General features: G+C 38.5%; 1 protein-coding gene and 1 long non-coding RNA gene across 4 annotated transcripts in view; one reads left to right on the plus strand and one right to left on the minus strand.

Annotated features, from left to right (window-relative positions):
• Positions 1–17,861, minus strand: part of LOC138748416 (N-acetyllactosaminide beta-1,6-N-acetylglucosaminyl-transferase-like) — an 89,122-nt gene that overhangs the window by 4,171 nt on the left and 67,090 nt on the right. The gene's annotated exons all lie outside the window — the stretch shown is intronic.
• On the plus strand, positions 6,093–17,069 carry LOC138748420 (uncharacterized). The gene is made up of 3 exons (XR_011348029.1): positions 6,093–6,298; positions 12,774–12,851; positions 16,727–17,069. It is a non-coding gene; the product is annotated as an uncharacterized lncRNA (long non-coding RNA).

Here is a 17,861-nt window from a genome sequence, read left to right on the forward strand (position 1 = left end):
TGATTATCTGTTTTACCTCCAAACCAACCAGTTGCACACAAATACTTCCAAGTCTCACTGTGCAACAACCTGGTGCAATAATTCACCATTTAAACAACAGTCATGTTTTTTTTTTAATTATAATTTTTTATTTTTCACACAATAAATCACATTAACCATGATACACATTTTTTCCTTTTCACACATATACAATGTCATTTTCTCCCCCCCTCCCACCCTCCCCACCTCCCCCTCCCGTCCATTTAAGGTATAAATCTAGGATACATTAAACCAGTCAGACAATGTTGTCATTCAATAAAAATACACCAGAAATTCCACTGAGTCCATTCTTTTCATTTCCTTTTCCTTCCGTTAACTTAGGTAGTGATTGTCCCCGGTAGGTTTTCGCTATTGTGTTTAATGTAAGGCTCCCATATTTGTTCGAATATTTCAATATTATTTCTTAAACTATATGTTATTTTTTCTAATGGAATACATTTATTCATTTCTATATACCATTGTTGTATTTTCAAATTATCTTCCAATTTCCAGGTTGACATAATACATTTTTTTGCTACGGCTAGAGCTATCTTAACAAATCTTTTTTGTGCATCCTCCAAATCAATTCCAAATTCTTTGTTTTTTATGTTACTTAGGAGAAAGATCTCTGGATTCTTTGGTATATTGTTTTCTGTTATTTTATTTAATATCTGATTGAGATCTTCCCAAAATTTTTCTACTTTCTCACATGTCCAGATTGCATGAATTGTTGTTCCCATTTCTTTTTTTACATCGAAAACATCTATCAGATACTGTTGGGTCCCATTTATTTAACTTTTGAGGTGTAATGTATAGCCTGTGTATCCAGTTATATTGTATCATACGTAACCTTGTATTTATTGTATTTCTCATCGTTCCAGAGCATAACTTCTCCCATGTTTCCTTTTTTATCTTTATATTTAAATCCTGTTCCCATTTTTGTTTAGTTTTACCATTTGTTTCCTCATTCTCCTTTTCTTGCAGTTTAATATACATATTTGTTATAAATCTTTTGATTATCATTGTATCTGTAATCACATATTCAAAGTTACTTCCCTCTGGCAAACTCAAACTGCTTCCTAATTTATCCTTCAAGTAGGATCTCAATTGGTAATATGCCAGCGCTGTATCTTGAGTTATATTGTATTTATCTTTCATTTGTTCAAAGGATAAGAATCTATTTCCTGAAAAACAATTTTCTATTCTTTTAATCCCTTTTTTCTCCCATTCTCTAAAGGAAAGGTTATCTATTGTAAAAGGGAGTAACTTGTTTTGCGTCAATATTAGTTTTGGTAATTGATAATTTGTTTTATTTCTTTCTACATGAATCTTCTTCCAAATATTGAGTAGATGATGTAATACTGGAGAACTTCTATGTTGTACCAATTTTTCATCCCATTTATATAATATGTGTTCAGGTGTCTTTTCCCCTATTTTATCTAATTCTAATCTAGTCCAATCTGGCTTTTCCCTTGTTTGATAAAAATCTGATAGGTATCTTAATTGTGCGGCTCTATAATAATTTTTAAAGTTTGGCAGTTGTAAGCCTCCTTGTTTATACCATTCTGTTAATTTATCTAGTGCTATCCTCGGTTTCCCCCCTTTCCATAAAAATTTCCTTATTATTTTCTTTAACTCCTTGAAGAATTTCTCTGTCAAGTGTATTGGCAATGCCTGAAATAGGTATAATATCCTTGGAAAAATGTTCATTTTAATACAATTTATCCTTCCTATTAGTGTTAATGGTAAATCTTTCCAATGCTCTAAATCGTCCTGTAATTTTTTCATTAGTGGATAATAATTGAGTTTATATAATTGGCCGAGATTTTTGTTTATTTGTACACCTAGGTATCTTATTGCTTGCATTTGCCATCTAAATGGTGATTCCTTCTTAAATTTTGAGAAATCCGCATCATTCATAGGCATTGCTTCACTTTTATTTACGTTGATCTTGTAACCCGACACTTCTCCATATTCCTTCAATTTCTTATATAATTCTTTTATTGATAGTTCTGGTTCTGTTAAGTATACTATAACATTATCCGCAAATAAACTTATTTTATATTCCTTGTCTTTTATTTTTATCCCTTTTATATTATTTTCTGTTCTTATCAATTCTGCTAGTGGTTCTATAGCTAACGCAAACAATAAAGGTGATAGTGGGCATCCCTGTCGTGTTGACCTGCTTAAGTTAAATTGCTTTGATACATGTCCATTTACTGTCACTTTCGCTAATGGTCCCTTATATAATGCTTTAATCCAATTAATATACTTCTCCGGTAAACTGAATTTTTGCAATACTTTAAACAAATAATTCCATTCTACTCTGTCAAAGGCCTTCTCTGCGTCTAAAGCAACTGCTACTGTTGGTGCTTTATTCCCTTCTACTGCATGAATTAAGTTAATAAATTTACAAATATTGTCTGTTGTGCGTCTTTTTTTGATAAATCCAGTTTGGTCTAGATTTACCATTTTCGGTACATACTCTGCTAATCTGTTTGCTAATAATTTAGCTATTATTTTATAATCTGTGTTAAGTAAAGATATTGGTCTATATGACGCTGGTGTGAGTGGATCTTTCCCTTGCTTTAGTATTACTGTAATTATTGCTGTTTTACATGAATCTGGTAAGCTTTGCGTTTTATCAATCTGGTTGATTACTTCCAGGAGGGGCGGAATTAATAAGTCTTTAAATGTTTTATAGAATTCTATTGGGAATCCATCCTCTCCTGGTGTCTTATTATTTGGTAATTTTTTTTATTATCTCTTGTATTTCTACTATTCCAAATGGCTCTGTTAATTTATTTTGTTCCTCTATTTGTAGTTTTGGTAGTTCAATTTTAGTTAGAAATTCATCTATTCTCCCTTCTTTCCCTTCGTTTTCAGTTCGGTATAATTGTTCATAGAATTCTCTAAAGTTTTCCTTAATTTCTTTTGGATTATATATAATTTGTTTGTCTTTTTTCCTTGATGCCAATACCATTTTCTTAGCTTGTTCTAGGATTTTGTGCGTTTTTTCACCTAGTTCATAATATTTCTGTTTTGTCTTCATTATATTTTTCTCCACCTTATATGTTTGTAGTGTTTCATATTTTATTTTTTTATCCGCCAATTCTCTTCTTTTAGTTATATCTTCCTTCATTACTAATTCTTTTTCTATATTTACTATTTCCCTTTCCAACTGCTCTGTTTCCTGATTATAGTCCTTCTTCATCTTGGTTATATAATTTATTATTTGCCCTCTAATGAATGCTTTCATTGCATCCCATAGTATAAACTTATCTTCCACTGATTCCGTATTTATTTCAAAATACATTTTAATTTGTTTTTCAATAAATTCTCTAAAATCCTGCCTTTTAAGTAACATGGGGTTTAATCTCCATCTATACATTCTTGGAGGGATGTCCTCTAACTTTACTGTCAATATTAAGGGTGAATGGTCCGATAGTATTCTAGCTTTATATTCTGTTTTTTTCACTCTATCTTGATTACAAAAATAGGTCTATTCTTGATTATGTTTTATGTCTAGCCGAGTAATATGAATATTCCTTTTCCTTTGGGTGTTGTTTCCTCCACATATCCAAAAGTTGCATTTCTTCCATCGATTTAATTATAAATTTGGTTACTTTGTTCTTTCTGTTAATTTTTTTCCCAGTTTTGTCCATATTTGAATCCAAATTCAGGTTGAAATCCCCTCCTATTAATATGTTCCCTTGTGAATCTGCTATCTTCAAAAAGGTATCTTGCATAAACTTTTGATCTTCTTCGTTAGGTGAATATACATTGAGTAGATTCCAAAACTCCGAATATATCTGACATTTTATCATTACATATCTCCCTGCTGGATCTATTATTTCCTCTTCTATTTTAAATGGCACATTTTTACTAATTAATATAGCTACTCCTCTGGCTTTTGAATTATACGATGCTGCTGTTACGTGTCCTACCCAATCTCTCTTTAATTTCTTATGCTCCAATTCAGTTAAATGTGTTTCTTGCACAAATGCTATATCAATTTTTTCTTTTTTCAGTAAATTTAGCAGTTTCTTCCTTTTAATTTGGTTATGTATTCCATTAATATTTAAAGTCATATAGCTCAACGTAGCCATTTTATACTTTGTTCATCTTCCCTTTCCGTTTCTCCATCATTACCTTTCCTTCTTATCCATTTCTGTTTTCTTGTTTTGAATCCTTTATAAGACAACATTCCTAAAACATCAAACATTTTCCTTATTCTCCTATTTAAAACTTCTTTAGCCCCGATCCCCCCTTCCCCTCCTGAGTTGTCCTTTATCCCTTGTCGGACAACCACATCTCCCCTCTCCATTTGGATTTGCGAATTCACTCGCAAGCGTCAGCTGATTTTGCAGTGACCGTAACTCCCCCCCACCCAGCCCCCCCCAGAAAAGATTTCACTTTTCATATGTAACAAAGGTCACTCTTTTAATTCCCTCCTTATTCCCTCTATTCCTTTTCCTTCCCTTATTAATTCTTGTCTATACTATCTATATTTTCCTCTAAATACGGATGCATTCATGTATGCACATTATACATATACACACATATACCTCTTTACCCACATACATATAAATCGTGGTCATTTTTACTCTTATTACATGTCTTCATCTCTCTGTTTGTTTTGTAGTTGTTCTGCAAATTTCCTTGCTTCCTCTGGATCCGAGAATAGTTTTTTTTCCATCAGATCGTTTTCGATGTTTTGAACTCCTTCCTCTTCTTCAGGAGTTCAAAACTTATGTCTTTTTAGTTCGCAGTCTTTTGTACTCTCGTTACACGTCTTCATCTCTCAGTCTATTTTGTAATTGTTCTGCAAATTTTCGTGCTTCCTCTGGATCTGAGAATAGTCTGTTTTGCTGTCCTGGAATAAATATTTTCAATACCGCTGGATGCTTTAGTATAAATTTAAGCCCTTTCTTCTATAAAATCGCCTTTGCTGTATTGAACTCCTTTCTCTCCTTCAGGAGTTCAAAACTTATATCTGGATAAATGAAGATTTTTTGCCCTTTGTACTCCAGTGGCTTATTGTCCTCTCTTACTTTTTCCATTGTTTTCTCCAGTACCTTTTCTCTTGTAGTATATCTTAGGAATTTTACTAAAACAGATCTTGGCTTTTGTTGTGATTGTGGTTTAAAGGCCAATGCTCTATGTGCCCTTTCTATTTCCATTTCTTGCTGTAGTTCTGGACATCCTAGGATCCTAGGGATCCAATCTTTTATAAACTCTCTCATATTCTTGCCTTCTTCATCTTCCTTAAGGCCCACTATCTTTATGTTATTTCTTCTGTTATAATTTTCCATTATATCTATTTTCTGAGCTAACAGTTCTTGTGTCTCTTTAACTTTTTTATTAGATTCCTCTAATTTCTTTTTTAAGTCCTCTACCTCCATTTCTACTGCTGCTTCTCGTTCTTGCACCTTGTCCATTCTTTTTCCCATTTCTGATAAGGTCATATCTATTTTATTCATTTTCTTTTCTGTATTGTTTATTCTTCTTCTTAAATCATTAAATTCTTGCGCTTGCCATTCTTTAAATGACTCCATGTACTCTTTAATAAGAGAAAGTATATCCTTTATCTTGCCTTTCCCTTCTTCTTCTATTTCACTGTACTCTTCCTCTTCCTCTGGGTTGGCCATCTGTTGTTTCTTTGTTGCCCTTTTCTTCTCTTCTTTCTTGTTTTCGTTGTCTTCTATGTTCTCCTCTTGCTGCAGGTGTTCTGCAGCTGTCATTGCCGGCTGTGGAGATCGACTCCCCAGCTGGTCACCCCTCCCGTCGGTGTGTTTTTTTTCATGCGCGGTTGCGCACTTTTACTCGGCTCAGCGAGCCATTTTTGTAGTCCACATTCTACCGACCTGAGGGAGCGGGTTTCTCTCTCCACCGCGGGCCTCTTCGAACAGGTAAGGCCTTTTCCTTCATCTTCCGTTGTCTTCTCTTCCTCTCTTCTTACCGTTGATTTCGACTTTTCTTTTTTCGTCGCCATCTTCTTTCCACCTTTATATTCACTTTACTTTGATTTTTATTTTTGTGCCTTTGTGTTTTCCTTTGTTTTTTCCGACTTTTCTGGAGAGGGCTGGAGTTCACCGTCCGGCCACTACTCCATCACGTGACTCCTCTAAACAACAGTCATGTGATGCAACAGGAAGGAAGGAAGGAAGCAAGGTCTCCCTTTTTCGTAACACTCAATTGCATTGCAATAAGGATCTTCTGGGACTGCGAGAGTGGGCTGTCACAGGAGCAGAGAAGTCTTTCAAAAGCAACGGGAGAGGTAGGCGCTCTTTCAATTTCCTCCATTGGCCAATTAGCAGCAGTCAATAAAAAGAGGGGAAGCTCAAGTGTGTGAATGGTTGTATAGGAGTGGGAATTTCAGGCTTTGACTTGTGAGGCTTCGGAGAGCAGAGGCTGAGAAGGTGCGAGTGTTGAGGCCTGGTAATGACAGATTTTTGCTATTTGCACTTAAAAGGACAGTGGGAATGGCAGCCAAGCAGGACATGCTCCTCTTGCAGAATGTGGATAGTCAGCAAAGCCAACATTATTCCTTGATTAGTTCACCTGCAGGATATGCATCCACCTGTGGCTCCTGACAGACCATGTGAGGGAATGGGAGCAGGAGATGGATCAACTTCGGATCATCTAGGAGGCTGAGGGGGTGATAGACAGGAGTTATAGGGATACAATCACACCAAGGAGGCAGGAGGAAGGTGTAATTTTTTTTTTTCACACCATAAACCACACCGACCAAGATACATACATTTTCCTTTTCAAATATATAGTGTCATTTTCTCCCCCCCTCCCTCCTCCTATCCCACCCTCCCTACCTCCCCCCCCATTCATTTAAAGTACAAAATCTAAGATACATTAAACCAGTCAAACAATGTTGTCATTCAATAAAAATAAACAAGAGATTCCACTGAGTCAATTCTTTTCATTTCCTTCTCCTTTCGTTAATTTAGGTGGTAGATGTCCCTGGTAGGTTTTCTCTATTGTGTTTCATGTATGGCTCCCATATTTGTTCAAATATTTCAATATTATTTCTTAAATTATATGTTATTTTTTCTAATGGAATACATTTACTCATTTCTACATACCATTGTTGTATTCTCAAATTATCTTCCAATTTCCAGGTTGACATAATACATTTTTTTGCTACGGCTAGAGCTATCTTAACAAATTTTTTTGTGCACCATCCAAATCAAGTCCAAATTCTTTATTTTTTATGTTACTTAGGAGGAGGATCTCTGGGTTTTTTGGTATATTGTTTTCTGTAATTTTATTTAATATCTGGTTTAGATCTGAGGAAGGTGTAATTATAGTGATCATGTTTACAAAGGCCTTGATTACAGTCCTGTTTGATCAGACTTGGCTGCCAGCAGGGGGCTGACACAGAGCAAGAGACAGTATGTAAGATCTGTAATGGAGGCTTTAACTTTAAAGAAACTCTTCCTTCATCCATGTGTTGTCTAAGAACTCACACATATGAATACAAGATGAAACATGGTGTCAGGTGAGATGAGGAAATTAAAAGGAAATATTTTAAAAAGTAAAATCTAAAGTCAGCAACTAATCAGTGAAGGGAAACTACTAACAGCGAAATATGGAAGGATTATATCCACCAGTGAAACTTCAGTTGACAGGTAATGTGGCTGAAAATTGGAACAGATTTAAATAGCATTTTGGATTGTATTTAGTGGCGGTTGGAGCTGACGAGAAAAGTGATAAAGTGAAAGCGTCAGTTTTCTTACATGTCATGGGTGATGAAGCGCTGAAGGTGTATAAGGAGACAAAATGAAACTGGAAAAAATAATGGAACAGTTTGAGGCATACTACATACCTAAACATAATGTGACATTTGAGAGGCACAGATTTTTCACGTGTACAGAAAGTATTGATCGGTATGTGACTTAATTGAAAAACAGAAGCAAAACCTGTGAATTTGGTGGACTGACTGACTCGCTGTTAAAAGACAGACTTGTGTTTGGTATTCCAGATAATAGTCTAAGGGAAAGACTGCAAAGAGAGCAAAATCTAGACTTGGAAAAAGCCATGGCACACTGTAAGGATACAGAAACTGTAAAAACGCAGGCAAAAAAGCTGTTCAGTGAAACTAGCTGCAACATGGATGCAGTGAGCAAGAACAGACAAAAACCGTTTAACAAAAAGCTCATCAAAGTATAAAGAGAGGCTTAGCCCAGAGAACAAAACTGAAAGGAACAATCAAAAGCCATGTCGTCGATGCGGTAAACAACATCTACCAAAAAAGTAAAACATGCTACATGTGCAACGAAAGCAACCATTATGCTCATTGCTGTAGGAACCAAGTGCAACAAAGCAAAGTTCATGCAGTAGATGAAAGAGAGATAGAGGAATTCTATGTAGATGTTGTGACTGAAAACAAGAAAGACTGGATGTTGAGATTAAAAGTGAATGACGAGGGGCCATTTCAGTTAAATTAGATACTGGAGCACAAATTAATGTAATGTCAGAGACTGATTTTAAGAAGATTAGACTGAGACCAAAGATGTATGGAACAAAAGTGAAGGTGACAGGATATTCAGATACCGATTATACCAGTGCAAGGAAAATGCATGGTCAAAATGAAACACAAGGACAAAGAGCACATGCTAGCATTCATCGTGGTACCAAAGCATGTACAGGCCATAAAGTTTAATAACCTGTGAGAAACTGAACCTGCTAATAAGAGTCCTTGTGGTGGAATGTGAAGGAGAGACAGTCTATGATGAACTCATGAAAGAGTACAATGGCCTATTTCAGGGTCTAGGCTGCCTTCCAGGAGAACACACAATCAGAGTGGATAAATGTGTGCCACTGATAATACATCCATGCAGAAAAGTTCCATTTGTGCTTCAAAAGCAACTAAAGGCAGAGTTGGACAGGATGGAAAGTCTGAATGTGATTCAGAAGATAGATGAGCCAACGGAGTGGGTGACTTCACTCGTCGTTGTGGACAAAAAGAATGGAAAGCCTGGTTCCAAGAGATCCAGAGCAATAAAGAGAGAACACTTTAAGCTTCCGACGCATGAAGAAATCATGTTACAGTTTGCAAATTCAAAGTTTTTCAGCAAGTTAGATGCATCATCAGGATTTTGGCAGTTAAAATTGGATGAAGCAAGTTCAAGATTGTGCACATTCAATAGTCCATTTGGGAGATACAGATTCCTAAGGTTACCCTTCTGAAATGCCTCAGCTCCTGAAGTGTATCACAAAACTATACATAAGGTCTATAATCACCTGGACAGAGTTGATACCTCAATGGATGACATAATAGTCTGGGGAGCCATGAGAATGAAGCATGATGGGAGACTAAGGAAAGTGCTGGAAGCAACAAGGAAAGCAAACCTGAAGCAGAATAGAGAGAAATTCCAGCTCGGGATGACAGAACTAACATTTATAGGAGATATTATTGGCAGTGAGGGCACCAGCCAGATCCCAGAAAGGTGTCTGCCATTGGGAACATGCCAAGGCCACAATGCAAAAAGGACATACAGAGGTTTAAAGGAAGGTCAACTCTATGGGTAAATTCATATCCAACCTCTCATTAAAGATGGCTCCATTGAGAGACTAACAGAAAAGAACATTGAATGGGAGTGGAATCATGACCATGAAAAGTCATGGAGGGAACTAAAGAAACTGCTCACAGAGGAACCAGTTCTGAGGTCTTACAACCCAGCGAGACCCATCAAGATATCATCAGACACATCACATAGTGGGCTCGATGCAGTTCTGCAAAAATATGATGACTGCCAACCCATTGCGTATGCATCACGATCAATGTCAGACGTGGAGACGTGATACGCTCAAATTGAAAAGGAGCTGCTCAGCATCACATACGCCTGTGAAAGATTTCATCAGTTTGTGTCAGGACAAGTAATCAGTGTAGAGACTGACCATAAGCCCTTGATTGCATTGTTCCAAAAGCCATTAAATGAATGTCCACTTAGAATACAAAGAATGATAATTAGACTACAACGCTATACACTGAATGTGGCATACACTCCGGGTAAACTAATGTCCACAGCAGACACATTGTCAAGGGCTGTTGACCATGAGAGAGCCCACAAACACCAAAATGGATAAAGGCATGAAGGCTTTAGTGAACATGATCACAAGTGCACTGCCCATATCAGATGCAAAAATGGAACTCAAAGTCAGAAACAAACAAAGATGAAACACTGAGACAAATGAGAAAAAAAAACATCTTGGATGGATGGCCCAACATGAAGCAGGACTAGAACAGAGTACTGGAACCGCAGGGCGGAACTATCAATGGTTGAAGACATCATCTACAAAGGAAGCTAAATCCTTATCCCAAAAAGTCTGAGAAAAGAGGCTAAAAAGGATCCATTGAGGACATCTCGGAATCAAAAGGTGCAAGAAAAGAACATGAGAAGTGATGTACTGGCCAAGAATCAACAATTACATAATAAATGAAGTGTCAAACTGTACAATATGCCAGAAATATCAAGCAAGCAGAACCACTAAAGCCACACCCAGCACCATACAGACTTTACCAGAAGGTAGGCGCTGACCTATTTGTCATGGGATGGACTATCCTGTAGTCACAGACTATTACTACCTGTATTCCAGAGGTGTATAAACTGAACACCACCACTGCAGATGCTGTAATAACAGGTATGAAAACCATATTCTCCACACATTGCATGGCAAGTGAGGTCTTTAGACAATGGACCCCAGTTTTGCAATTCAAAGTTCCGACAGTTTGGCAAAGAGTGGGACTTTGTACACACAACATCAAGTCCTCATTTTCCACAGTCTAATGGTCTAGAAGAAAAATCAGTACGGACAGTGAAAAGATTGATGAACAAGGCAAAAGACAGTGGAACAGACTTCTACCAGAGCATGCTAATATACCACACAACACTGCTCGAGTGTGGAACGTCACCACCACAACTTCTTATGAGACGTAGGCTAAGGTCAAACCTAGCCATGCAGGAGAACCTCCTAAAAACAAGAGGGGGAGAAAATCAGGAAATTCAAAGAACAACAGAAAGAAAAGCAAAAGTATTTATTTGACAGTGGAACAAAAAACCTACCAGAACTTCACACGGGTGTGAAGCAAAGCAAACTTATGGTCTCAGAAGGGAACTGTCCTTAGTGAAGTCCAACCAAGATCATACACCATTTAGACAAAGGTGGTGTTCTGCAAAGAAATCGTCGAGATCTTCAAATGGGACCAGCCACAGTCGATGGAAAGACGAATACTGTTGAACAACCTGAATACAGACATTGCCTGAGGCAACAACTCAGATTCAAGGACAATCAATCAGGACATCATCAAGACATGCGAATCCTTCTGAGACTCATTGAACAAATTTATAGAATGAAGTAGTGCTATCTTATTCACTCTTCAGGTTTTAGTGTATGTAAATGTGAACACACAAAACAAGTTTTAAAAATGTTAACGATATTGATAATAATGAAAATCTAAGTTCCTGGTGTTGAAGTTAAAATTGCAGAGTTATACAAAGAAAACATGTTAGTAAAAGTAAGCTACTTTGGTTTTAAGAAAGGGAGAGGTAATGATAGAGATCATGGTTGCAAATTCACTAGCAAGGCCTTGATTATAGTTACTGTTTGATTAGACTTGGCTGCCAGCAGGCGGGTGACACAGAACAAGAGATGGTATGTAAGATCTGTAATGGAGGCTTGCAGCCTCTTGGTGCTGTTTGCATCAACTTTAAAGTAAAGAACCTTTTTCTTCATCCATGTGTTGTCTAAGAACTCAAACAAAATGAAACAGAAGGTAGCTGGGTGATAGCTAGGAGCGGAAAAGAAAACAGGCAAGCAGTGCAGTGCACCCCTGTGGCCATTCCCCACAGCAACAAGTTTACCTCTTTGGAAATTGATGAGGGGGATGGCTTATCTGACCCTGAGCAGCAGCCAGACCAAAAGTACTATGGTCGGCTCTGAGCCACAGAAGGAAAGGGTGAAGTCAGGTCAAACGATAGTCATGGGGATGTGATAGGCAGGGGGACAGGTAGGAGATTCTGTGGCACAAAAGAGACTCCAGGATAGCATGTTACCTCCCGGGTGTTTGGGTCCTGGAGGTCTCTGAGCAGGTGCAGAATATTCTTAAAGGAGAAAGTGAGTGGCCAGAGGTTGTGGTACATATTGGTACCAATGACATGGGTAGAAGAGAGTTGAGGTCCTATAAAGTAAGTTTAGGGAGTTAGGAAAGAGGCTGAAGAGGCCAAGGTGGTCATCTCTGGATTACTCTCGGTGCCATGAGCTAGGGAAGGACAGAACAGGAAGATAATGCAGACAAATGAGTGGCTGGGGAGATGGTGCAGGGGCAGGGTTTTAAGTTCTTGGATCATTTTCTGGGGAAGGGGTGACCTGCACAAATGGGTCAGGTTGCACTTGAATTTGAGGGGAACCAATATCCAGGCAGGGAGGCTTTCTAATACTCTTGGTTGGGGGGGGGGGTGGGTTGGGGGGCACGTTTAAACTAGATTCACAGAGGGGAGAGAACCAAAGTGAAAAAGCAAAGGAAGAGATGGTTGGTGCACAAGGAGGGACAGCTGGTGGGGAGTTTTTGTGGAAGGACAGCCAGATAGGACAAAGTTGTAGCCATGGGGATGTATTGCAATGCAACGGGGATACAGAGTCAAATGTAACAAAGAAAGGGCTAAAGGTTTTGTATTTAAATGCACGCAGCTTAAGATTAAAGTGAATGACCTTGTATTGCTGCTACACATTGGCAGGTATCGCATCATGGCTAAAGCATAGATGTCATTGGGAGCTGAATATCCAAGGATACACAGTATCAAAAGGATAGGCAGGTAAGCAGAGGAGGCAGAATGGCTCTGTGGTAAAGAATAACATTAAATCATTAGAAAAAGGTGACATAGGATCAGAAGATATAGAATCATTGTGGGTTGAGTTAAGAAACGACAAGGGTAAAAAGGCTCTGTTGGCTCTGTTGGCAGATATATACAGACCTCCAAACAGATTTAGATTTCAGATATATTGGCAGAATTACTACTTATTGACAGTGCAAATAAATCTGTACACAGCGTATACATGTAAACAAAGAACTGTTAACAGATAATGAATGTAAACAAACTGACTCTGCAATTCAGAGAGAACAAAATAATCAATAAAGTCCTCAAGTAAGAGTCCTTAAATGAATCCCTGAATGAGTTGTTGTTGAGGAGTCTGATGGTGGAGGGGGAGCAGCTGTTCCTGAACCTGGCAGGGTAGATCTTATGGCATCGACACCTCTTTCCTGATGGTAGTAGCCTAAAAGTAGCCAGGATGTGGACAACGATTTACAACTCTGGCCCCATAACCTGGCTAATCAAGAACCTAACAATCTCTGCCTTAAATACACCCAATGAATTGGTCTCCACAACTGCCTGTGGCAACAAATTCCAGATTCACCACCCAGTGGCTAAAGAAATTTTTCCACATCTCTGTTCTAATTGTATTGGCTGCAAGCTGTCATTAGTACATGTTTACTGTTTGTATAAAAAGCATGAGGTGAATACTTTAATGGCCACTCCCAACTGCTCTGAATAAACAGGATCCAAGAATTGACCTCACTAGTCTGATGTCATCTGTGGTGGCTTTATATGGCCTGAGTTTTCTCAACCATCTGGTAATCTGTAATTGACATGAGCTTTTTATTTCAGATTTATTCAATCACTAAAATTTTAATTCACCTGTTCAATGGTCCAGGAAATAACACAAGAACAAGAAGCAGGAGTTAGCCACATTTGGGTGGTATGGCTAGTGCAGCAATTAGCAAACTCAGTAAGGAGTTTGGACGTTTTCCCCATATTTGCATGGGTTTTCCACGGGTGCTCCAGTTTCACCACACCTTCCAAAACATCTGGGGCTGTACGTTAATTTAGGTCTAATTTGTCTTTTTTTCTCTATCCCATACAATCAAGTACATTACATACATTTCATTCACGATTATCCGTACATGGCTTTTACAGGTTTAAAAGGAAAAATAGAAAAAAAAGGAAAAGAAGAGAAGCCTCCCCAACCCACCCAATCCCCCCCAAAAACCCTAAGAAAAAAAAGTGGACCCCCCCCTCTCCTTTGGCATTAAAGAATATAGCTTCACCCCCCATTTATCATGCGGGATGTGGCTCATTGCCACAACGAGTCCATGAGCAGCGCCCGATGGACTCCAATATCCTTCACTTCCCAGGTGTTACATCAAAACAAAGTCACTAATTTACAAGTCCATTGCCTCATTCCAAATAATTTCCTCTCATTTACTCAGCCTATTAAAAGGAAAAGTTTCCAAAATCTGAAGCCTGTTTGTAATCCATAAAAAAATTATTTTTCCATCTGGTAGTACAATCTTCATCGTCGCTGGGTAATGTAACATAAACTTCTAATCCTTCCCTTCTTATCCTTGATCCATAATTCTTGCTAAATCTTTTTCAAATTCTCCATAAATTGACGAGATCGTGATGAAAACTTCCTTTTATCACTGAAATCAAGCATCTCACTCAGGTTCAATAGGTGCTTTCAAACTGCCCTGTAAAATGGGGTTAACCGGGCAATTTGCCCAGTAAATGCCCCATTCACAGGGCAGTTTGAAAGGGTCTGACATGGTTATTAACATCAGAAATCAACCGGGTCCCTGCCCTACGTCAGAGGTAGTCAGAGAACCCAGTAATACTCACCTAGGTCATGTACACCGGTGGCTTGAAACTGAAAATGGCTGACCCAGTTGTTCCATTGACGCTAGCGCTTACATGCTGGCATCACAGGGAAACCCCTAGTGAAGTGCCTGTCACGATCGGGGGGGAGAGCGAGGTTGCTGCTGTGGGGCCGGGGGGGGGAGGGGGAAGGTCACTGCCGCAAAGCCATGGGGTGGGGGTCGCTGCCGCGGGGCCGGGGTTGCCGTAATCAAAGGGAGAGGGGTCGGCTGCTGCATGGTGGGGAGGGGAGGAGCATGATTGACAGTGGGACTGACGGCTGGTGGGGAGGATGGGGAGACTAGTTTGCGTGATGCGTCACTTACCGCATCATCTCAGGGGCGCGATCCCCCTTAAATCACTGGGTTGGCGAATTACTGGGGCAAACCACCCCCAACTTGAAAGGTGCTGGGAGCACCTTGCACCCATTGAACACACCTGGGTCCAAGGAGGGCTACCCAGGTGCGGCAATTTAAAAGCACCTAATGTTCTGACCTTACTTAAAGAATCTGTTTCCCTTGGCCCAGCGCCATCTTCCCAAGCCACAAGGCTGGTAAGACTTGCTGCTGTACGAGCTTCTCTTTTACTTTTCCAACCTTTCAAATTTTCATAACTTGCTGATTTTCCTCACCCTTTCGTCCTTGTACTCGCATCTCATTTGTTGATAACTGCTTATATTTTTCATTCATATTATGAACCTCAGATCTTAAACATTTTATTTCTATTTGCATCAACTCCATACGAATCTACATTTCCCATAGAATCTGTTGTAATTCAGTATTGATGTTCTTTTTATCCTTTTCCCTAGCCTTAGATTTATATTTAACATTTTTATACAATGAAGTAACTTCATTGCAATCATTCATCTCACTCGAATTCGATGATCTGTCCTTGCTTAAAGAAACTGTTTCCCTTGGCTCGGTGCCATCTTCCCCAGCTGGCAGGCTGGTCAGACTTGCTGCTGTTCCCAGCAACTCAACTCTCTGATGGGCCCTGGTCATCATTCCAGATCCAGGATTTCCCTGCATCAAAGGCCTCTCCTTATACTTAAGAGCAACGCCTTCATCCACTTCAGCAACAATATTTATTTTCTTCACAGGCATTTTAAAAGGCAAATTCTTCCTTCGTATGTTAATCTCGGTTTACTTAATTTAGCCAATCATTATCTTCTATTTTCCTGGAAGTTTTAGGATCCCACGTCCTATGTCCTCCGTGTCATGTGACTTCCCCTGGGTCTAATTTGTTGGCGGAGGCTTAAATTGCTGGAACTGGCTTCTACCATACAGTAAATAAAAAAAATTAAAATCACTCCTCCTTTTAAAAAGGAATTTATCTCAGTGCTTGATTCCATTAATAACAAAAATTATCAATTCCTGTTGCAAATGTCCTTACTGAGCCATCCTCCACACCATCTTTCAATCCTTCACCATTTAAAAAGATTTTTTTCTACCTCAAATTGTCCCACATTATATTCCATCTCTCAAAGCCTGATCACGTTCTCCTGAAACATCTTTACATCCTGCTCCTGACATACACTATGAGCCTACTTTGTATTAGCAGCAGACCTAGATGTTTGATGTGGGTCTCTTCATTCACATCATTGATAGACCTAGAAGAGTTGGCCCCACTGCCTCCCATCCCTATGGCACTCTCAACACCAAATCCTGCCCATTTTGTCTTGAAAAAGGCCTATTTTCTGCCCATTGATCCATCTACATTAGAACATTACCTACGATCCAATTTGTTTGAATGTTATTTAGTAACCTCTGTGCAGCAGATCACATGAGAAAGTAAAACAGGCTTGAGGTTCTTACATATTTCAGCCACTAGTTAGAATTTGCAACTTTTTATATCATTCATATGTACTTTTTTTTTTGGAAAGTCCACTGGGCAATGAAGACTGTTTCCTGGACACTTTTGGGAGTATTTTATGGATTTTGGGCTGCCGATCACAAAAAATTAATGTTAACCTTTTCCCATCTTGTACTTTTTTTTAGATACAACCTACTTTTGTGATTTCCTGTCATATCTTAAGTCGACTTCAAAACATACAAAACCATGAAGTGCAGCATGTCACTGAAAATTCATTTTCTGCCTTCACACTTGGACGTCTTCCCTGCTGATCTCGGTGTAGCCAGTGACGAAGATGATGAAACCTTTCACCAGGACATTGTGACCATGGATAAGCGGTATCAGGGCAACCGGAATCCATAAATGCTGGTCGACTATTGTTGGACACTAACACAAGAGGCATCAGATCGGAGAACAAACGAAGATCAGCAGCAAAACATTTTTCTGTCAGTTGAACGAACCCAATGTATCAATCATTATGCAATTAAACAGGCTAAATTCAATAAAAGTTAATTTAATGTTTCTTCAACTTCCTACGTGATACAGCAAATCTGAAATTAACTGTGTGTTCATCTTGAAGTTGTCTATCATAATGCCCAATTTTATTCAGGAAGCAAACCTTTTGAAAAAATTTGTTGTGCAGTGCTATTTTACTCTTGTCTGATCTGTTAATTACAATGCCAAAAAAATGTATTAACAGATTTTTCCAAACACAATTCTCTTTCATAAATGAATCTGGAATTAATGATAGTTCAGGTAATAGTAGCCTGCAAACTACCACATTGGGTATCACTTGTCAAGGGAAAGAACTCCACATTCTCTGAAGCCACCTCCTATATACAGTAAAACCCCTGGCGGACGTGTATTTTCTGGTTGCTTGAGATTGAATGTTGTGTGATTGGCAAACTGACTGCTGGGGGTGCCAATTTTAAACTTCCATCTTTTTTATTTCCTACAATTTTTTTTGCTGGTTGCTTAAATTCTGGATAACATGGATTTTTACTATATATAGATCTCAGCCTCTTGACAAACTCAAATCTTCATTAACTATGCAATTTGCCAGACTTACTTTATTTGACTCGGTTTTAGGTCATGGTAAAATTCTGTCACTTCCCCATTGTAGTTCCATTGGTTGCACTATGTTGCAAGTGTACATTCTATGTGTATGCCAGATGCTGAGCCTGGGTACTCTTTTAAAAAAATGCAACGTTTATCTGAATGTAAATCACTTTGCATTATACTGTTCTATTTGTTGATCAATTATTTGTAAAGCCTGCTTCA

The sequence above is a fragment of the Narcine bancroftii genome, chromosome 1 (assembly GCF_036971445.1).
Source record: "Narcine bancroftii isolate sNarBan1 chromosome 1, sNarBan1.hap1, whole genome shotgun sequence".
Taxonomy (NCBI): domain Eukaryota; kingdom Metazoa; phylum Chordata; class Chondrichthyes; order Torpediniformes; family Narcinidae; genus Narcine; species Narcine bancroftii.